The 23,264-nt window shown below is 34.6% G+C and overlaps 1 protein-coding gene and 1 pseudogene across 3 annotated transcripts in view; one reads left to right on the top strand and one right to left on the bottom strand.

Annotated features, from left to right (window-relative positions):
* LOC148600004 (uncharacterized) overlaps positions 1–23,264 on the bottom strand; it is a 61,060-nt gene that overhangs the window by 1,131 nt on the left and 36,665 nt on the right. The window contains exons 2-6 of one of the 3 annotated variants that reach the window (XR_015917579.1): positions 15,077–15,234; positions 11,236–11,375; positions 9,985–10,143; positions 7,265–7,404; positions 34–164 (exon numbers count right to left, since the gene is read on the bottom strand). The gene's annotated coding sequence lies outside the window, so the exon portion shown is untranslated. Of the gene's footprint in view, positions 1–33; positions 165–866; positions 884–7,264; positions 7,405–9,984; positions 10,144–11,235; positions 11,376–15,076; positions 15,235–23,264 lie in introns of those variants that run through there. The other 2 variants (XR_015917580.1, XR_015917581.1) reach the window with 2 other exon arrangements.
* Positions 4,185–5,094, top strand: LOC148600005 (uncharacterized; annotated as a pseudogene).

Genomic DNA, 23,264 nt, shown 5'->3' on the forward strand with positions numbered 1-23,264 from the left:
GTGCAGTGTATGCTATCAAATAAAAATACTTACATGAATCTTCTAAGAAGGTTATTTTCAAATCAAGTGTTCAAATACATATGGCTGTGGTGCTGCGGCAGGGCACTTTGTTCAGTCAAACCTCTAAAACCTGGCCATTGACATCTATTATTGATTGCTTATACCTATATAAGACAGAATATTGTATTTATTACATGAAAAAAGTACAATTTGTCACAATATTACCATAATACATGAAATTCTTATGTTTTATGCTATGAAAATTAGGCCTCGGACTGCGTCACGGACAATTCAAGGTTTACAGAAAGAATATCACTAAAGTATGATAAAAAATTGTTATTCCAGACTTGTCGTAAACTATAATATGTATCGTAACAGTAATTTGCACCAAAACTTTTCAAGAAAGTGGTCAACATGAATGAATCTGATATTAAGTGACCATATGTCAGGGGAAATAACTTTTTTTTCTCAAAATCCTCAAGAACTGCATAAAACATTATTTTTAGAAAAAATATCAATTGAAAGGAGAAAAAATACATTAGGTGAGTGATTCTTACATTCAAATATACATAATAAGTGTGCATCTACTTTGAAAACTTCTATATTAAGTCCTGCAAGTGTAAATGCTTGTTTACGCCATGAAGCGGTGTCCGCAGAATCACAATGCAAAATCTTATATTTTATGCTTTTCATAATATTTTTTATAATTTAGAACAAGGTATTTGTCATTTTTTATCAGTATTTCTACACAAAAAAAATTTGCTCTTAGTATTGAACCCATTGATGTGTTAATGACAAGTCTCTATGCATTTGAATGGGGACCCATTCTCATAAAATCATGGAGTCACGTGACGAGACTTACATACCCTATTAAGTAAGGGTACCAACAAAATTACCAAACACTTCTCCAATCCATAATCAAGTCAATTAAAAGAAACTCTGACACTGCAATGGTCCTGACTAAGAGTTGGAATACTCAGGCATTTCAAAATAATTACATGTATAAATGGTTGGTTAAAACTAGGTTTTACAAAGCGCCTGTAAGGTGAAACATGAAGTAGCACTCCAGATAAGAACCATGCAAAATGTGATGCATGGTTGGAAAGCCTATATATTTTTATTTTTGATATTTTAATTAATGTGTTATAGTTAACAGAAATAAATTATTAACGTGGTTTTTTATATAACCCATGCTCTAAGGAGATAAAAATTATATAGAATATACTGTAGAATTCAAAGTTATGGGAGATAACTCTGTAATTGACAGTAAAATATAATCGAAACTGTTGGATTTTCCATGTGGATTATCTACAAAGAGCAGACAGATTGGAATGAATAATTATTCATTTCATCATAAAGACCTATAAAACAAGTTAATAACAAAAATAAAAATATGTAGCCTTTTTAGGGTATATCATATTTTACAGAATTTGTATAATTCTTACAAAGACAGCTACATTTTTGTAAACATTCAGAAGCCATGTTTTTTCAACAACAACAAAAAACTACACGGCATAAATATTTTAGCTACATGTACCTCACAGTCGAAGTAGTGTGGGTAGTACATTGTCCAAATCAAGAGTATAAGTTTTGGCTTGACGGTCAATTATTCAGAAGGACTGAAAGGCAAAGGCCCAGAAGTTAATATGAGGAGGGCAATGGCCTTATCAGGTATGTGCGAGCGAAGTCCGACTCAAAAGTTTCAGGTTCCCTTTTTGATGTATTAGACTTAATGCCATTTATCATTTTGTCAAGTTATGTAAGTTACATATGTAGTTTAGGAATTTTTCATCAGCTGCAAAAACTGGCAGATGGAAAAGGACTTCAAATATTTGTAACATTCTGAGTAAGGTGTACTGTTGGCAAGGTTTTACATGACAAATATGTTGTCATACCAGCAGACAAAGCCCAAAACAACATTGTTTTTGTCTGCATAACGTTTTACATCCAATGTTTATTATCAGAGGTAGATGTAGAAAATAAAAGCAGTGATAAGACCTATACTGCTACCACACTCTCCAAAGAACAGATTGTGATATCCTCTTTTGGTCTCTCTACCAAGGACGATAATTGTGATTTACTGTCTATGTACTGGATTTCTTAACTCCGCAAGAATCCATACAAACAACATTTCATAGCCGGATCTGCAAAATGTACCATCAAACCTCTTTCAAAACTTTTAACTTCTATACTCACAACTGTCAAAGAGGGTCTGCAGTCCTACCACAACACTTGTTACTCCCTAAAGCCTATTCATTTCTAAGTCAAAGTGTTAGAGCATTTTCTCATAGTGCAGGAGTACTTATATAAAAACTCATTTTTAGAAGCTAAAAAGAATGAATCAACCCAAACTTACTTCCAAAGTGCTATAGACACATTAAATGTACTTTAAAAACAACCAGAGGCAGTGTTTTAGAGTAAACTATCAGATGGGGTAATTAAAATCAAGCCAGGACCAGGGTTGTAAAACTGCGGGTTTTGGTAAATATGCTGTTTATACTAAGATTTTACCCCTACAGCCACAAAATAGTGAAAAGATATTTTAAAATGCATGTTTTGATGCTTATGTGGTACATATGAACTCATCTGGATGTTTCTTTTTCATATCAAGTCAGGTTTTTTTCTGCTTTTAGGCTTTTTAGTGTATGACCGGCTCCAAAATAAGTGTTTTTTCTCAACTCAGTAGGGGTTTAAGTGGCACATTTATTCAAAATATATGTAAAAGAATGGGAAATCATGGTTGTTTTTACATTTTTAAGACATTTCTCTCCCATAATCCAGAATTTCATACCAACGCAGTGCAAGGGAGTATTCCAAGAGGTTGAGACAATTGACTAACACTGTAATTTTGCCAAATGACCTTTGCCGCAGGTTAAAAACAAATTCTAAATGTTAAAATTTTTACCTTTACCCTGTCTACTGCTGATGAATAGTGTTTATTTGCTATTATTATGACACTGTGTGTGCAAAAAACTCAAAATGAGACAATAATTAGCTCATTTGCCCAATTTTACCCTGATGCCATAAGCAATTATGAGTTTTACATTCAAAATCCCACAGAAACCCATTTTTGGACCAAAATGCAAAAAAAATGAGAAAAGAAATAGTTTTTTTTTTGCCACATTTCATGTTTATTCCAAGAATTTTGAGAAATAAACCCTCAAAACATATAAAAATAGCAAGTTTTACAAAAATGTGACCTCTCTTATTAGATCGGCTTATTTTGAAACTCAAGTGAAGGCTTCATCTGTGGAAAGCCTATTCATTTCTAAGTCTAACTGCAAAGTTTACAGAGATTTGTTGAAAAATAAATGATTAATGGCAAATTTTGTATCAATGGTATATGTTGCGACTTCAACTTTTTGCAGATTGGGTGAAGAAGTGTCCTCTAAATAGCCTCAATTCAAATATTTGACAGATTGTCTCTTTTTTTTCTCTTTATTTCTATTTGCATTGCATGTTTCTGAAGTAGAAAACACCAGCTAGTTAGCTTTCCATCTGATTTAAAACAGAAATATGTGTTTTCATACATGACACTGCAGTGTTAGAGCATTTTCACATAGTGCTGGAGTACTTATATAAAAACTCATTTTTAGAAGCTAAAAAGAATGAATCAACCCAAACTTACTTCCAAAGTGCTATAGACACATTAAATGTACTTTAAAAACAACCAGAGGCAGTGTTTTAGAGTAAACTATCAGAGGGGGGTGTCTTCTAGCTATTCCAACATTTTGAAATTACATATTCTACCTATTCCAACATGCAGAGAACAATAGATGTTATTATAGCCTAATATGTTGTTACAATAATTAGTAATTAATTAGTTTTACCGGTAAAATTTACCTGAGAATTAAATATGAAAAATTACTGTTTATAAATTTTCCTACAAAATAAATTTTGAGTGAAAATGAGTGGAATGATGACACACATAATCTCGTTTCACACAAAGTCATACCAACTTTCCAGTCCTGTAAAGGCAGCCTATACAACGAGAGACACAAACTACTACCCGCACTACCAAACTCAGTAGCTGATATTAATATTGAGGGTGAATGGGCTGAAACAACTGTTCGACAACAATTTCTTTTAGCAGATGACAACACACATGGCCGCATGTTGATATTTAGTACACCAACCAACCTTACTCACTTAGCTGCAGCTACTACTATTTATGGTACATTTTACTCATGCCCTACCTACTTTTACCAGTTATATACTCTTCACGCTATGGTTGATGGAACTATGTTTCCACTGGTGTACAGTTTACTACCCGGTAAAGAACAACCAATGTATATTCGACTACTCAGTATACTCAAAGATCTATGTAACACCAACAACACTCCTCTTCACCCGACAACCATGTTTGTAGACTACGAAACAGCAGTACACAATGCCGCCTACGCAGTATTCCCTGGCATCAACATCAAAGGTTGTTTCCTCCACTACACCCGGTGTATATGGAGAAATGCACAGAAACATGGCCTTCAAACTGCATACAAAGATGATGAGTATGTCCACTAACTAGTTCGTAGAGCAGCTGTACTACCACTACTACCACCAAACACTGTTGAAGACGTATGGTTTAATGCACTTGAGGACATCAACGATGCTGACACCAACACTGACACTTTAGGTTTCACCGACTACGTCACCAGCTACTGGGTTGAAGGCCATCGCAACCTCTGGAACCATTACGCCACAGAGGGACCCAGAACTACAAATCACCTTGAAGGTTGGCATGGGAAGTTGAAGAAACTTGTAAAATCACCACACCCGAACATTTTCAACATGATTCGACTACTCAAAAAAGAAGAAGCAATACACGCATTGACTCTAATACAGTATTCAGCTGGTGGTAAACGAGTACTAAAGAAAAGAAAATACAGAGAGATAGACAACAGACTCGCCAACCTGAAAACCAGACTTCAAAACCAGGAACTCACACAAGTCCAGTATGCTGATGCCGCATCTTACTTGTTACACATTGACTGAAATTTACTATGTTTTATTTGTGTTTCAACAGTATATTTGTGCTTTTTGTCTTGAATTAACTTTTGCAATATTGCAGTATGATTTTAGTAATTTGTTTATATTTGTGCTTCTTTCTGATCAATGAATTTTGTTAGTGCTAAATAATTTAGTTGTTCAATATGTTGTTTATATATAATCAAATGTACAAAATAAAAAAATGAATTTATTTAGTTTTAATTTCTTTTTCTCATGTTCAAATCATTTATTCCATGAAGATACCAGGAGGCATGATTCAGACAAAGTAATCACAAATATAACAGAATACAACAATACAATATCAGACAAAATCAGTTTTTATAGCACAGTTTCCCAATAAACATTAAAAAAATCAAAAATAACTGTACTGAAGTAAGCAAAGGATACATTTACAAAACATATTAATTCCAACATTCTTACAAAAAATCACCTTTTTACCTGTAATTAACATCACCAATTAAATAATGTTTTTACAAGCTAATCCGATTGTTTGTCCAATGTTTACACAATAATTCCACCTATTCCAACATGAAATTTTTGTTTTTTTAACTTAAATTTCAAAATGTTGGAATAGGTGGAATGAACCAGATGGGGTAATTAAAATCAAGCCAGGACCAGGGTTGTAAAACTGCGGGTTTTAATAAATCTGCTGTTTATACTAAGATTTTACCCCTACAGCCACAAAACAGTGAAAAGATATTTTAAAATGCATGTTTTGATGCTTATGTGGTACATATGAACTCATCTGGATGTTTCTTTTTCATATCAAGTCAGGTTTTTTTCTGCTTTTAGGCTTTTTAGTGTATGACCAGCTCCAAAATAAGTGTTTTTTTCTCAACTCAGTAGGGGTTTAAGTGGCACATTTATTCAAAATATATGTAAAAGAATGGAAAATCATGGTTGTTTTTACATTTTTAAGACATTCAAAGGGAATTCAAAATAAAGAAGTTTTTTGACAATTTTGATATATATGCCATCATTTGGACAAGTTTTGGTTAAATCCAACAACTTTTGATCTGGCAAATTGGATTCCAACACACCCACTGTGAGCCTTGCTTAACCACCTTCTTATACTAGAAAAAAGCAAAAATCTGGAAATGACCACTTATTTAAAAACATCTCTAACTTCTTTTCTAAACAAAGATTTTCTCAAAAACTAAAGTGGTAATTATTCTTAGATAATTATGTTATCAGTAATTAAAGCTGCTTTAACAAAAAACACTTATTAGAAAATAAGTATGAATTATCTAATTCTTAATATGGAAAAAAAAACACATTTACAACAAATAAAAGCAATTTTTAAAGTAATTCTTTGATATGAAAAAATATAAAATTGTAATAATAAAATAAAGAAATGATACAAAAACTAGAAACAATTCACAAATTGGGGACAAAATGATTATCCTTCAAATTCAAATGTTGGATTGGCATCAGTAGGCTTAGACAGGCCATTAGGAAACAGGAAGACACAAGAGAATTTGGCCCATTTGAATGTTTCACCACCTAGCAGAAGTAGCATGCAGAGAAATTCAGACAGAGTAGCAAAGGAGATGATAGACCTGAATATAGAAGACATGAAGGAGAAAACAGAACTAGTAAAAGCTGATAACAGAAGTAAGGGAAAGCCTGAAAATCTTGTAGATTTGACACTAGATGGTCGATATCCTGGTTCAAGTCGCTCAAGCCAAAAAAAAAAAAAAAAACCAGGGCTTAACGCTTCTCAGTCACAGATGTTGGGGATAGAGCAAAACACAGACAGAAAATATATCATTGTTGGAGTGTCCCAAAACCTATTATGTTGGAAGGGAGCATGGTTACGAGAACTTGGTTTTGAAGTAGTGTGTCTTGGAGGCCATGAAGGATGTAATGCATCTCATCAAAGATTGGCACCTGTGTCAGAATATGAGATGGGAAAGGATGCAGGAAGCCAACTAGCACCACAGGATATTTTAATTCGGTATGCTACTACTGAATGAGATGCCAGGTCGGCGCAAGGAGTTGAAGATGCTATCCAAGCCTTGGTACCTTTGTGGGAAGTGCAGAGACTTGCTGACCCGGTGCACCTGAGCCAACATCAGTTTCGTACAGGATTACATGCCCAGTTTAGTGAGACCATGTTCCACGGTAAAACAAAGATGGAAAATAAAGAATTGAAACAGAAATTTAGCCTTGATTTGAGATGTCGATGTTCGATGATTTTAAACCAACTGAAGAATGATCATGAAAGAAACATAGAAAAAAATTGGTAAAATTTTACCTGCAATTGTAACTGCTACACTTAAGTGCTATGATGGGGACTGCTCATCCTGCTTCAGGGATTCCATGGTGTGTGGTGGAACAGAAACAAGTAACTGGTGGTTGCGATCCTATTACCTCAGCTGCTATAACATCATTCTGCTAAAAATGGACAAAACAGACAAAAAATTAGTCACTGAACTGGTAAAGATGATACTAAGTGAAGAAGCAATCAATAGTATGAAAATGTATCACACGATGAACAAGAATGAAGGTTTCCACCGTGCACTGAGTGTAAGCCTACCTAAAAATGTAACCCGATAGCAAAAATATGGAGGGGAGTATACATTCTGCAGTTCATCGCAACAACAACAGGCCTGGTACATCAGCCATAAAAAAGAGCAAGAATTTGGGAATACAGATTTCAAATGAATGTAACACTTTCTTCGAAAAGATGGACAAAGACTTTGTTTACCACCAGCAATATGAAAACGTACTGAGGTAAACAAAAAAAACACAACTTCAACAGATAGCTCAAAACATGAAAGATCACAAGGCCTACGAAGAGCACAACAAAAAGAGACCTGATTACAAAAAGAGCCAACTAGATGCTGTACCAGGATTGCTGCAGCATGGCAATTACTGCAAAAAGAAGATGCCCCAGTGATGAAAGAAGAAAATCAAACATAAAGGTCCTTTTAAGGACCACCTAAATCTTTCAAAAAGATTCTTAGTTGATGAAAAAAAAAATAAATAAAAAATAAAATAAATAAAGACTGCCTTCCCCTAGCCTGGCCTCCCCCTCCCTTAATTTTGTCAAAAATACCTAAATGATTGTCTGTCATCCTGAGGGCTACTAAACATGGTGGCAATGGGGCAATGTGACCAACACATTCCCTTTTGACACGCATGTCTGCTTACTGTTGTTAAAGCCGTGAGGCTCTAACACCAAGTGCGCAACATTAATGCAGCTAGTGTTGTGGCACAAGTGCGAAACATCAACTGCAGGTAAATAAGCAGATTGATGCTCTATCATGTATGCTAGCCTGTGCACATAAACCGATTTCCACCCAATGGCACCAGGAAATCTACAATTTATAATCCTATATTTGCCATTGGGTGTTGAAGTTCCTGTCCATATAATACATTCCCTGTTCTCTCCAAGGGCTGATTGATCTTGTAGCCTTGTTCTGTACTTTTGGTAAAATGCCTCCATTTTGCTAAAATGAACTTTTTCAGCATGGGTGTGTAGGAATCTACCCCTAAACTTCAGAAATCTAATCCAATTTTCCCCAAAATAGCCAGAATTTCACAGAAGTTCAGAAAAATAAACTTCTTACATATTTCAGTACCCAAAGGCATTATCTACACAGATATATAAAAAAAATACAAAAATAATCAGTACTGGAGCAATAACTGCTGATTATATATGTAAAAACACTCCTCTATTAGTTGCGGTCAAGTTCTAGAATTCAAAATAAAGAAGTTTTTTGACAATTTTTATATATGTGTCATCATTCTGACAAGTTTCGGTTATATCCAACAACTTTTGATCTGGCAAATTGGATTCCAACACACCCACTGTGAGCCTTGCTTAACCACCTTCTTATACTAGAAAAAAGCAAAAATCTGAAAATGACCATTTATTTAAAAACTTCTCTAACTTTTTTATAAACAAAGATTTTCTCAAAAACTAAAGTGGTAATTATTCTTAGATAATTATGTTATCAGTAATAAAAGCTGCTTTAACAAAAAACACTTATTAGAAAATAAGTATGAATCATCTAATTCTTAATATGGTAAAAATATGGAAAAAAACTACAACAAATAAAAGCAATTTTTGAAGTACTTCTTTGATATGAAAAAATATAAAATTGTAATAATAAAATAAAGAAATGATACAAAAACTAGAAACAATTCACAAATTGGGGACAAAATGATTATCCCCTGTGTAAATAAATATTTTTCACAACAGCTGATTTAACCAAATACTCAAAGGCTCAGGATATAGAAGTTCACAACTTGTTGGCTTGCTCTACAGGACATTTGCATAATTTGACAATTTTTTTTTTTGACAAAATGAAAAGAAATTGACTTTTTCTTTATGTTTTTTTAAAAATAAAAGATAGTTTTATCACATTTTGTTACATTTAGACAGAAAAATGATGAAAAAAGTAAAAAAAAAATGCCAAAATCATTTATTTTTTGGAAAGAAAATTCAGGAAGGCAAATCAAGAACATGTTTTTAATAAAACCACTAAGAAAATTTCTAAATCAAATTTATTTCTTCCATTTCACAGATTTTGCACACCATATTTGATTTCTATTGATGTTTCTTTGATCCCCCCCCCCCTGCACTCAGAGGGGTTATCCCAGAATCCTATTACAGTTAATTTATCTGATAAAGGAAATAAAAGACTTCAACCTGAGCCTTTCTAAGACTAAACAAACATAAACAGAATAAAAAAAAATACAATCTAAATTAGTAAAAGAACTGAAAAGTATATAATGTGGCCATTTGAAAGCAAAAATCACATCAAAATTTGCTGCCAAGACTGACTGCAAAAATATTCCAAGATGTTTGCTCCTGGCAATCCTCCACACAACAAAGGTAAAACTGGTCTAAAGAGGAGGTCTACACCTAAGACTGCTGGATGGTACAAGAAAAGTCATACTCTATGGTTGAAAGGTCTTGTGTCTGAGAACGCAGCTTCACCAGATGAAGATAATTCAAAAACTTACATCCGAATGAATTTCCAAGGTCACCAACAAGACGATAAGCATGTTGAAGCTGATACAGAAGAACCGTATACCATTGGCAGTGACAGCTGTTCCCAGTTTGGAAATGATGATGATCCTGCTGTTAATAATTCTCAGAAGATGATATTGCGACCACTTCACCTGAAAAGAGATGAAACACGGACAACATTAAGTTCAAATTCTCGCATCATTGATGAAGAACAGATGTTTGCTCTGTTTAACTCAGCATACGAGCAACACAGATTAACTCCACGTACCTGCAATAAGCCTCAGATGGAATCCCATACCATTAAGAAATGGGGTTGTGGTGCTATGTACAAAATTAAATGCAAGAACTTTTGGTTTGTGTCCAATGGAGTAGTGAAGCTCTACAAAGAAATTGAAAACAACAAGCTGGGACCGAATCCTTTAAATTCAAATGTTGGATTGGCATCAGTGGGCTTAGACAGTCCAATAGGAAACAGGAAGACACAAGAGATTTTGGCCTGTTTGAATGTTCCACCACCTAGCAGAAGTGGCATGCAGGGAAATTCAGACAGAGTAGCAAAGGAGATGATAGACCTGAATATAGAAGACATGAAGGAGAAAACGGAACTAGTAAAAGCTGATAACAGAAGTAAGGGAAAGCCTGAAAATCTTGTAGATTTGACACTAGATGGTCGATATCCTGGTTCAAGTCGGTCAAGCCGAGAAAAACCAGGGCTTAACGCTTCTCAGTCACAGATGTTGGGGATAGAGCAAAACACAGAAAAATATATAACTGTTGCAGTGTCCCAAAACCTATTATGTTGGAAGGGAACATGGTTATGAGGACTTGGTTTTGAAGTAGTGTGTCCTAGAGGCCATGAAGGATGTACTGCATCTCACAAAAGATTGGCACCTGTGTCAGAATATGAGATGGGAAAGGATGCAGGAAGCCAACTAGCACTTATTCGGTATGCTACTACTGATGGAGAAGCCAGGTCGGCGCAAAGAGTTGAAGATGCTATCCAAGCCTTGGTACCTTTGTGGGAAGTGCAGAGACTTGCTGACCCGGTGCACCTGAGCCAACATCAGTTTCATACAGGATTACATGCCGAGTTTAGTGAGACAATGTTCCACAGTAAAACAAAGATGGAAACTAAAGAATTGAAACAGAAATTTAGCCTTGATTTGAGATGTCGATGTTCGATGATTTTAAACCAACTTATGAATGATCTTGAAAGAAACATAGAAAAATTGGTAAAATTTTACCTGCAATTGTAACTGCTACACTAAAGTGCTATGATGGGGACTGCTCATCCTGCTTCAGGGATTCCATGGTGTGTGGTGGAACAGAAATAAGTAACTGGTGGTTGCGATCCTACTACATCAGCTGCTATAAAATCACTGTGCTAAAAATGGACAAAACAGACAAAAAATTAGCCACTGAACTGGTAAAGATGATGCTAAGTGAAGAAGCAATCAATAGTATGAAAATGTATCACACGACGAACAAGAATGAAGGTTTCCACCGTGCACTGAGTGTAAGCCTACCTAAAAATGTAACCCATAGCAAAAATATGGAGGGGAGGTTACATTCTGCAGTTCATCGCAACAACAACAGGCCTGGTACATCAGCCATAAAAAAGAGCAAGAATTTGGGAATACAGATTTCAAATGAATGTAATACTTTCTTCGAAAAGATGGACAAAGACTTTGTTTACCACCAGCAATATGAAAAACGTACTGAGGTAAAAAAAACCACGACTTCAATAGATAGCTCTAAACATGGAAGATCACAAGGCCTACGAAGAGTAAAACAAAAAGAGACCTGATTACAAAAAGAGGATTGCTGCAGCATAGCAATTACTGCAAGAAGAAGATGCCCCAGTGATGAAAGAAGAAAATCAGACATAAAATTCCTTTTAAGGACCACCCAAATCTTTCAAAAAGATTCTTAGTTGATGCAAAAAAACATAAAAAAATAAAATAAATAAAAACTGCCTTCCCCTAGCCTGGCCTCCCTCTCCCTTAATTTTGTCAAAAATACCTAAATCATTGTCTGTCATCCTGAGGGCTACTAAACATGGTGGAAATGGGGCAATGTGACCAATACATTCCCCTTTTGACACGCATGTCTGCCTACTGTTGTTAAAGCCGTGAGGCTCTAACACCTAATGGGCAACATTAATGCACCTCGTGTTATGGCACAAGTGAGAAACATCAACTGCAGGTAAATAAGCAGATTGATGCTCTATCATGTATGCTAGCCTGTGCACATAAACTGATTTCCACTCAATGCCAATGGCACCAGGAAATCTACAATTTATAATCCCATATTTGCCATCGGGTGTTGAAGTTCCTGTCCATATAATACATTCCCTGTTCTCTCCAAGGGCTGATTGATCTTGTAGCTTTGTTCTGTACTTTTGGTAAAATGCCTCCATTTTGCTAAAATGAACTTTTTCAGCATGGGTGTGTAGGAATTTACCCCTAAACTTCAATTTGAAACCCCCTTTGACAAAAAGATTTGAAAAAAATAGAAATCTAATCCAATTTCCCCCCCAAAATAGCCAGAACTTCACAGAATTTCAGTACCCAAAGGCATTATCTACACAGAAATATAAAAATAAAAATACAAAAATAATCAGTACTGGAGCAATAACAGCTGATTTTATATGTAAACACACTCCTCTATTAGGTACAATAAAGAGTCCCTTTCTGTCTTAGAAAAAATAAATAACTATACATGTATCTTCCTATACACATACTGAATGCATTTGCAAAGTTTCAGTGAAATGTGACAAGCACTTTTTTAAATATGTGATTTTTAAATATAGGGTAACCAAGTTGCCCGAGCAAAAAAGTGACAATATTCTACCATACTTAAATGCATTAAATATTTGCAAAGAACTTTTCCTGACTTTTCAAATAAAAAAAATCAATCACAACTTGTTTTTTTAACAATATTAATAAAGAGATAGCCTTTAAAAGTAGTCATTTTCTGAAAAATTGGTCTATGTTTAAAAATTCATGTCTGACATGCCTCCCCCTTTTTCTTGATCACATGTCAAAAACCCTAAATCTTTAAATTTTCGCAAAAGGTGATATCTTTGGCTTTAAATTTGTAAATACAGTGTTTTCACAATAAAATATGACAAGTTTAGGGCACATAAAGCAAAAAAATTACTCAAAAATGGATTTTCCATGTTGCCATAGGGAAATGCTTATATGTCCTTAACAGCAGTAATGAAAGTGAGTTTTTCCTCATTTCTAATCAAATTTTTGCTCAAATTTACACAAAACTTGATTTCAAGTGCTGATTACCACCATTTTTAGGTAAATATAGCCCTCAAAGTTAAAAATTTGATATTTTTACTAAATTTTCTACACTTTTCACAAGATAGGACATAAAATTCACCCAAAAAGGCCAATTTTCCATAATTTGGACCTATAACTTAAAAAAATGCATATTTTGAAGGATTTTTGTAGTGTATTCCTCTCATAGCAAAGTTTACAAGATCTTCAAGTAGTTTAAAGCTATTCCAAGAAACTTTTCATTTTGCCATGGCCTAAGCTTAAGGCTAAAAACCACTAATTGCACTTCCCATAGGCTTCTATGCTAATTTCACAATATTCAATGGCTTCTCTGGACTTTACCTTAACTTTAACCTGCAGAGGACTATATATCAGCATGATTCTACATATGTCAGCTCACAATCCTCAGAATGGCATGTGGGGTTAGCAGCCTTGCAGTGCAGTACTGGTCACCGGAAGTGAAGTGTCTATAAATAGCATGGGAAATCCCAGTGTTTTCACAAGATAGGGGTATATTTAGAAATCATTATGGAGATTAGGCTTCACATCACAAGAAGCAAAATGCACCTATAAAATGAACAGAAATGTTTTTCCTTTCAGAAACTGTTTAAATTTTTTAAATGAGATGAGAACTTTTTTCACAGCACTATGAGGAACAGGGGTAATTTCTACGTAGGACTATTTTTACGTATGTTCCAAATGCTCATTGGTTGAATTGGTGGTCTGTAACCTACAAGGCCACAATTAATTTTCACACCGAGTTAATTATAGCATTTTTTAAATTAAAAAAAACTACCGCTTCAAATCAAATGCAATTTTGGGAGCTGAATAAACCATCTTACCTTAAACTTCCATAAAAAAAATTACAAATTTTCACCATCATTTTTCAATTTTAACTACCTGAACACAGATACCCCCTCAATTTGACCCAAAATGGCTTCCAAAGGTCAAAAAGTTGACCTTTTCTGACCTCACCAAATCACACCCTATATGTATTTTTTTTATTAATTCAAGACATCTATTAAATTATTTCCTTTATTCTTCTTTCAATTGAACCAAAAAAGAATAATAAATTCTAAAGGTAAGGTTGTCTAAATAATTTTTAAAGAAATACCCTATTAAAATAGGTTTTGTTCTTCTCTGCTGACTTTTATCAAAATTACAGGCCTTCGAATTAACAATTTCTTTTAAATCAACAGTTTTCAGGACTTTTTTTCTCAACATATTGAGCTGATGTTTGGTATGTGAGTTTACAATGTATCATGATCAGTTACAGATCAAGTTCATGTCATGTTGTATACAAGGAATAGCTAAGGGCAGATAATTGTGATCTCGTACCTTAAGGCACGAAACCACAATTAATTTTCCCACTGTCTTCTTTATAGCCTTTCTGTAATTTAAAAAAATTCCACTGGCGCAATTCAATTCAGATTTTCAGGGATGTTAATTTGAACCTTCCAACAACTTATATAAAAAATATTGAAAAAATTACCATTATTTTTTCAAAGTTTATGCATAAACACAGAGATACCCTAAAAATGACCCAAAATGGCTCCTGGATGTCACAAACTTGACCTTTTTTGACCTCACCAAATCACAACCTAAATGTCAAATTTCTCATTTCAACACATCTACTAAAATAATTTCATTATTCTTCTTCCATTTGAGCACAAAAATTATGAGAAATTCTGAAAGGAAGTGTTTCTAAAATTTTTTTGAAAAATCCCCTATTATTATAGGAACTATACTCGTGAAAACAACGAAAAGCTAAGGGCAGATACTTGTGGTCTCGTACCTATTAGATGCGCTAAAGTTAAATATTGTAATAAAAAAACATCTTCTGTTATTTCATCATATTTCCAATCATTCTGTAAAGTTTCGATCAAATCGGTCCATTATCAAACCAGCTTCAAAGACAGCTACCCAAAACTGTTTTCAGCTCTTCTTTCTTATCTGAAAAATTCAAAAAGTTAGATATGACCATTTTTATCAATATTGCAATAACTTTTTTACTTTTTGAGATATTTTCACAAACCAAAGTGTTTTTTTCTCTTGGATAATTATAGTATTTGAATTACAAATTTTCTTTTATCAAAATAGTTTTAAAGTGGTTTATTTTTTTTTCAAATTCCAAATATGGAAAAAAATAGAATTGAATCAAATGAAGCTGAAATTAAAAATACTTCTACTTCATAAAAAAATAGAAAAAAATATAAATTACTTTAATGATTCAGAAAACAGCCCCAATTTACAGATTCTTGATAAGTTGAAAAGTATTTGTGTAAATAATTATTTTCTACAGGTGCCGATATGACCAATAATCTAAAGGCTCAGGGTTGCATACTCACACATAAAGTTCTTCAGATAAGAACATTTGTGAATAATTACACAGGTATTTTAGGAATTTTTCATCACAGCAAGTTTTTTTCTTCACATTTTAAAGAAAACAAAATTGATTTATCACATTTGGGTCTCAAAGAACGAAAATTATAATATAGTGGTGCAAAAATGGTCTGTGGTATGCAAAGGTACAGTCAGTGGTAATTGGTACATCAGATCCTTTTACCTCAGCACTTACATCCCTGTGCTGAAAATAGATGAAATTGATGAAATTATACTGCTAGAACTACTGAATATGATACTTAGTGAGGAAGCAGTCAATAGCATGAGAATGTTCCACACAACAAATAAAAAGGAAGGAGTTCATCGTGCATTGAGTGTGAGTGTACCAAAAAATGTAACTCATGGAAAAAAACATGGAAGGCAGACTTCATTCTGCAATACACAGGACCAACAACAGACCAGGTACATCAGCCAAGATGAAAAGCAAAGAGTTGAACTTTAAAGTGTCTGAAGACTGTGAGACCTTCTTTGATAAAATGGACAGAGAGTATACTTACAAAAGGACTTATGAGCAGAAACCTGAAGTAAAGACAAGGAGGTTACAACAGGCAGCTGTCAGACTGGAGGAACACAAGATTCATAAAGAGCTCCACAAAAAGAGACCAGACTATGTAAAAGGGCAACTAGATCCTGTACCAGATGAGATGATGCATGATGCATACTGCAAGAAGAAAATGCCTAAGTAAAAGACAGACAGCTTAAAAAAATCAAAGGTCCTTTTAAGGACCACCCAAATCTTTCAAAAAGATTTCTTATATTGATACGAATAAAATGAAATTTAATGAATAAATGAACACTTTCCCCTGCCCATTTTCTTTTAAATCCATTAAAATACCTAAATTATTATCTGGCATCTTAAGGTGCACTAAACAGGGCGGAAAAGGGGCAATGTGACCTATACATTCCCCTTTCGACACACTTGTTTGCCTACTGTTGTTGAAACCATGTGGTTTCAACACCAGAAGGGCTACATTTATGCATTTGGTAATGTGGCACAGGTGTGATACATCAACAACTGCTAACTGTGGAGCCCTATGCTGTATCATGTATGGAAGCCTGTGCACATATAATAATTTCCACCCAATGGCACCAGGAAATCTACAATTTATGACCCCATATTTGCCATTTGGTGTACATGACCCTGTCCAAATAAAACACTCTCCATTTAGCCCAAGGACACATTTCTCCTCTAGCTTTTGATGGCACTTCTGAAAAAAGGCATCCATTTTGTAAAGTTCCTTTTTCAAGCAAGATTGAGTAGGAATATTTCTCAAAAAGAGAATTTGGTACCCCTCAAAACCAAAAAAAAAGTCCAAATTTGAGATATTCAACCCCTATCTTTTGAAAAATGATGAGTATCTATAGGTTTTGTTCTGCTCCGCTGACTTTTACCAAAATTACAGGCCTTCGAATCAACAATTTCCTTTAAGTCAACAGTTTTCAGGACTTTTTTTCTCAACATATTGAGCTGATGTTTGGTATGTGAGTTTAAAAAGTGTCTGTTATAGACAGGTATTCAGGTTCAGTTAAGACAGGTTTAAGTGTTCTGTTTTAGATATAAAAATAAAAATTTCACTTTAACTTATTAGTGTTTTTTGTTAAATACTAAGGTCATTAGTTCACTGATAACAGATTAGTGTTTAGTATTAGATATTAAGGTCATTCGTTCACTTGATACAGATTTTATGCATGGAAGTACAGCATTCTTATTCTTGTTCTTCTTTTTCAGGACTTTGTATCTCTAGTGGCATTGAAGAATTTGTCAGATGGAATCAAAGTCTGCTTTCATCTCAATTGTTCCATGTTCATTTTGACTGTGTATATATCATCTTCCAGTACTATGTGCATGGGGCTGTTTGAGATTATGGCATTTCATCATCATCAGTAGATTCAGCAACTGGGGACCTACCATAGAATTTCTACTCTTCAATCTTCCAGAATGGATTTCGACTCTCCCTTTCTAAAGACAAATGTAAGACCAGCTTGACCTCTTGAGTATTCTAAAATATATTTAGACCTTCCTTTTTTAAGACCGACCTAACCGTCTTTTTTAAGACCAGACTACCCTAATCCTGTTTTTTAAAGACCAGCCAAAACCTCTTTTTTAAAGACCAGCCTAACACTTTTTTTTTTAAGACCAGCCTGACCTTTTTTTCGGGGGAGGTGGGGGAGGGTTGAAGTATAACCAGTGAGGATCATCTTGTTACATTTCTGATGTATTTTTTCAGTGTAATAAACTCAGAAGTGATTAAGGCTTTCCAAATCTGTAGGGTTTAGGCCATTTGATATGACAATTTAAATTGCAATTCACATATTACACAAACAAACAGTGCAACTAACAATCTGTGCCATTAACTCAATTAGCTACTAAATGAACAGTCAATTTCAGTAATTTTTTCTTGATAACACGACTGAAACTCCCACATGTTTCAATAACCTGTCAGTTTTTACTAGTTTCAGGTTTTGGGCAAGCTGTTTAAGGCACAAAATGAACTGACTAAGGAATGTCACAATATTTATTTATCTATGAGCATTATTTTATTAAAACTACATAGTGAGAAATCTATCTAAACCTATATATTTCAAATTTAAAACTGGCTCCGTTCAGACTTGTATAGGTGGTTGGTTTTCTAAGGTTTCAAAATGTACATTTACACTGATATAAAGATCTTTAAAAAAGTGTTTGGTATAGACAGGTTTCACCGTATATAAAACCATCTTAGTTTTGTGTCAAACTTTTTTTTTTAATGTGAAGAGAAAACTTTCTTGAATTACCTCCCTTAGACCATTTTTGGCTTCTCTTAAATTCACGCTTAATATTTATAGTCATAATATTTGAAAACTTCTTTTACAACTCAAAGAAAACTTAAGACCAACACTATATCCATCTTAGGCACTGAATCTTTTTAATACTGAAGGGAAAGTGGGTGGGGTCGGATAATTTGGAGAAAAGTAATTTTCAAAATTTAAGCCATTTTTAGCTCACCTGCCCACAGGCCATGTGAGCTATTACCATAACTTGGCGTCTGTTGTCGTCGTTAACAATTATACACAACTCTTCTCCTCTGACACTACTTGACCAATTGAAACCAAACTTGGTATGAATGTTCCTTGGGGTATCCTGCATAGAACAAATGAGGGATTTTTTTATTCGTCCAAAAACATTGCCGCTGTTACTAAAACTAGAACATAGGGGTCAGACAGTAGTTTTTTCACATAGATCTCCAAAACCGTTAGGTTTAGCTAAATTCTGACCGGGGTAAAAGTGTTCAGCATGATGAGATCTATCTCAGGTCAAATTTTGGTTTTAATCCCTTAGGTCTCACTAACTACTTCCAGGTCAAATGGCCACCCCCCTATGTAGTGCCAAAAACACACTGAACCTAGACATATGCATTGTAAGTGCATTAATTGTGTGTATTATGATTAAAAGTAGTCAAAATAAAGCTGAGAATGTGTACTTTAAAATCATAAATGCAATTAATTACAAAAGTGTATGAATATTGTTTACATGTGTGAGTAATTTGCCTCCATGCTGTCAGTTAGCAGAACAGGTAAAAATGTGGATTTTCAGTATTATTTATTCAAGTAAATTTTGTGAAGAATTTCTACAATCATCGTACCATTAGCATAATGATTTGGGAAGCCTTATTTTCCAAGCTTCGCAACGGTATGCAACTTTAAGATGTCATTGTCCTGGGAATTCACTGTGAGACTTTGAAAATTACTTTTTCAACATGTAAAGTAATGGAAACGTTAGAAGTGGTTAGTGAGACCTTAAGCCATGTTGGAGTTGTTGCCCTTTTTCAATGATTTTTGCCATTTTTAATGTTATTTCTTTCAAAACTCTTCTCCTCTGACACTACTTGACTAATTGAAACCAAACTTGGTATGAATGTTCCTTGGGGTATCCTGCATAGAACTAATGTGGGGATTTTTGATTCGTCGAAAAACATTGCCGCTGTTACTAAATATCGAACATAGGGGTCAGACAGTAGTTTTTTCACATAGATCTCCAAAACCGTTAGGTTTAGCAAAATTCTTTCGATAGCTGAAATGATTCATATTATTAGGACTATAAAAGTCTTCAGGGATAAAAGTTGTCTGATGAGTTTTTGCCCTTGAAAGGGGAAAAATGACTCCTTTTTTAACAGTTTTCAGTCAATATCTTGAGAACTATGATAGATTTAAAGAAACTTTCAATTGTTGAGAAGATCTTATGATAAGTCCTACCAAAGAATTCTTGAGTCAAAATTGTTGGACAACTTCTCGTTAAAATGTATTGCCTTTGAAAGGCAACATTTAACAAGGTGAGCGATTCAGGCTTCTGGAAACTCTTGTTTCTCTTCTTTTTTTCTCAGGCATTGACAGAAAAAAAATATAAATCAATATTTCCTTATTACTTAACAATGAAAATTTACAAATATTAAAATGTGGCCTTGCTAATTCCCCTTTTTTTCAACCCGAGATCTTGATATCGGCGGATCAAAGATAATATCAATCAAAGGCTGATAACAAGGGCGATATTAAAATGGCTGTACATATTCTGTTTATCACATACATGTTTATACCAGTAATGGATTATTTATCAATTTTTTTTCCTTTTTTTGGACAGAAAATAATAAAAGACTAGCAGATAAATGATGTGGTGTTTTCTATTTTTACTGCATTTGACTTTACTCTGTGTTTCTAGCAAAATCAATCTTCATTATGACAGGTGATTATTGTTTATCAGCAATTCAGCATAAAAGGAAGACATGGAAGAAGAAAGAAGAATTGAGTAGAAAAAAAATTTTAAAAATTGATTTTTGCCTCAGTGAGGTATTAAAATTTGCCAAAAAAATACAAATATACTTCAGTTTATCTCTTGGTGTCAAAAAGATTCGGAAATGGGAGGTATAAGGGTACCTGAAAATCATTAGTTGATTAGGGTGGGGGTGTTCACGGGTGCTATCTCAGCTCACATGCTATAGTTCAATGTGAGCCACCCTTTTGATAATTTTGTCTTCTTAGTCTAATAGATTTCCCTTTAATCTGTTTCTTGTACCAATTGTTAGGCACATAACATTTGTTTGTACTGATGGGGAGGCTTGGTTTGTTATGGAAAAAATAAAATTACTCCAAATTTTAGCCATAAGTATTTTACTCAGTCATTGATTAAAAAAAAATATTAATATTGTTTAATATTTCCACCATCCCTTAACAATATAGATATTCAAATACAATTTTTAACTACGGCTGCTGCTGAAAAAAAGAAATACTTTTCGTGTGTGGGCAAAAATTAACTCAACATTAAATCCGAGCCCCTTCAAAAAGAAAATGGTCTGTGTCTTACTTTCATATTAAGCAAAAGAAATGCTTCGCAGGGCAATGCTTGATTAGAATGCAGATGTATAATCATGAACAGTTGGGCCAAAAGTTTACGCGCTTTCCAAGCTTGATACAGATCTCAATTTTAATAGCAATTAGCCAGGAAAAGAACTTGACCCCAAAGTCCCTGTTTTGCCCTTTATTGCTCAATAAGCACAACCCCCACAATCAAAAAGCCTTTCTTTTAATGATAAGTATGTCACCTTGAGGCTCATTTATAAGATCCATTCATCTTTACTCAAGCTATTATCTGCAAAACAGGAAAATGTTTGTTTCTGATCCCTTATTCGTAATTAGTTCAAGTTGAAACCCCTAAAATCAATCCCAGGCTTTCTTTGGTTGTTTAATTTCATGAAAATCGATACACTCAATGTATACTAACATGAAAAATCTACAGACGACAACTGACGACAGCATGACACCATTATTCCACTGCAGTCAACAATGATTAAACTGACTATAGCATGATATCATTTTTCCACCGCAGTCAACAATGACGATAGCATGATGTCATTATTCCACCGCAGACAACAATGACGAAACTGAAGACAGCATGATATCATTATTCCATTACAGACGACAATGACGAACTGATGACAAGATGATACCATAATTCAACCGCAGACAAAAATGACGACACTGATGAGAGCGTAGTAACATTATCAACCACAGACAACAATGACGAAAATGACTATAGCAGGATACCATTATTCCATTGGAGACAACAATGACGAAACTGACGAGAGCATGATACCATTACTCCATCACAGACGACACTGATGAAAGCGTAGTACCATTATTCCACCAGACAATGACGAAACTGACCATTGTTTAAACCATTAATCCACCACAGACAACAATGATGAAACTTGACATCATGATACCATTATTCCACCACCGACGACAAAGATACTGACGACAGCATGGCACCATTATTCCACCACAGACAACAATGATGAAACTGACTAAAGCATACCATTATTTCACCGCAGACGATAATGACGAAACTGACGACAGCATGATACCATTATTCAAATACAGATAACGATGAACTGACGACAAGCGTGATACCATTATTCTACCGCAGACGACAATGACGACACTGATGAGAGCGTAGTACCATTATTCCACCACAGACAACAATGACAAAACTGACTATAGCATATCATTATTCCACCGCAGTCAACAATGACGATAGCATGATGTCATTATTCCACTGCAGACAACAATAACGACGGCATGATGCTATTATTCAAATACAGAAAACAATGATGAACTGACGACAAGCGTGATACCATTATTCCACCGCAGACGACAATGATGACATGACAAGAGCGTAGTACCATCATTCCACCACAGGACAACAATGACGAATCTGACTATAGCTTAAACCATTATTCCACCGCAGACAACAATGATGAAACTGACGACATCATACCATTATTCCCCCACGGACGACAAAGAGGAACTGATAACAGCGCGATACCGTTATTCAACCGCAGGCGACAATGACCAAACTGGCAACAGCATGGTACCATTATTCCACCTCGGACAACAATAGTGAAACTGACTATAGCATATCATTATTCCATCACAGACACCAATGACGAAACTGACGACAGCATACCAATATTCCACCGCAGACGACAATGACGACACTGGTTAGAGTGTAGTACCATTATTCCACCTCAGACAACAATGGCAAAACTGACTATAGCATATCATTATTCCACCACAGACAACAATAAAGAAACGGACAACAGCATGATACCATTATTAGATGGCAGACGACAATAACGAACTGACGACAGCGTGATACCATTATTCCACCACAGTTAATTATCTGTTTCAAACTTTTCTTGTGTAAAATGTTGTTATACTAGTGAAATTGAAAGGAACCCTCTTTAATAAGGCCTCCAACATGGATCTCCTTAGTAGATACAATCAGGAAGACATGACCTCTTTAGTAGATACAATCACGAAGGCATGAAACATACCATCATCATATGGTAGCGATAAATTGGACACATCTTGACAAAACATCAACAAGACCACACTTAAACAGCCCTTCCATTGACACTAGAGTTAAAGCCAAGAAGAGATAAGATGACGCCATACCATTGTGTTGGAAATGCGCAAAATTAACCCCTCATGGGAACATCTTCAGAAAATGGCCAGAGACAGGCCAAGACATTAAAACTAGCCCTTAA

This window comes from Perna viridis, chromosome 13 (genome assembly GCF_037379345.1).
Source record: "Perna viridis isolate PV_CMFRI_1.1 ecotype Kerala chromosome 13, ASM3737934v1, whole genome shotgun sequence".
Taxonomy (NCBI): Eukaryota; Metazoa; Mollusca; class Bivalvia; order Mytilida; family Mytilidae; genus Perna; species Perna viridis.